This window comes from Acyrthosiphon pisum, chromosome A2 (genome assembly GCF_005508785.2).
Source record: "Acyrthosiphon pisum isolate AL4f chromosome A2, pea_aphid_22Mar2018_4r6ur, whole genome shotgun sequence".
NCBI classification, from domain to species: domain Eukaryota; kingdom Metazoa; phylum Arthropoda; class Insecta; order Hemiptera; family Aphididae; genus Acyrthosiphon; species Acyrthosiphon pisum.
This window is the reverse complement of record NC_042495.1, coordinates 42,019,635-42,020,533: the sequence shown is the minus strand read 5'-3', so window position 1 is coordinate 42,020,533 and position 899 is coordinate 42,019,635.

The following is an 899-nucleotide window of genomic DNA, read 5'->3' as shown; positions in this document are numbered from 1 at the left end:
TTTAAATTTTTTCATTTGTAAGTTTTGTTTTTAATTTACAACCCAAGATTACTTATAAATTATAATATGGGAATTTTCTAGATACTGCTAGTCCATAGATACAATTGTATGGGATTCAATTTATAAAAAAGGTGGGTAAGTGGATGTCGCTCTGCTGTACAGTAGGTTACAATTGGGTCACTGTATAATGGATAGTATTAAATTTGAATTCAATGATATAATATCACTGTATAAGAAAAACGATTCTGAGCGGAGACGGTTTGTCAGTCTAGATATTAGACTTAGACATACATATTATAGGTATACTTATCTATAGTATTATTAACAATTTTCAAATTAATCATATCACAATATCCATTAGGTAACGCGTTATACATCAACAACAAACCGTGGTACTATCATAGATATATAATAGTATACTTTAGAAGTTTCAAGTACCCACAAGTAATATTATACAATCACAACAAAATAACTAAAATAGTTATTCTAGGTTTTTTAATATGTAATTTCGTCCAAATTTAAACTTAAAATGACTATATAATAAACTGTGCTTATGTATTTCTTAGAATTGTTGCCAACAGTGTTAAATATTTACGTGAAATCTTGTTTTAAATTCTCAATCCTTAGATATAAAAGTTGAACATTTTATAAATTTTTAACTACAAAATAATTATTCAATTTTAAATTTGATAAATTTTGTCAAAATTTCAACTTCAAATGCTTATAAAAAAAATTGTGCCTATGTATTTTTAATATTTTTCAACTGCTATTGTAACAATGTATCAGGAGCCTTGTATTAATTTTTTACACTTTTTGGCCCAATAGATAAAACTTTATTGATATTTATAGAAAAAAAAACTGAAAAAATTGAAAACTTACAATGTAACAGCTCAAAAAGA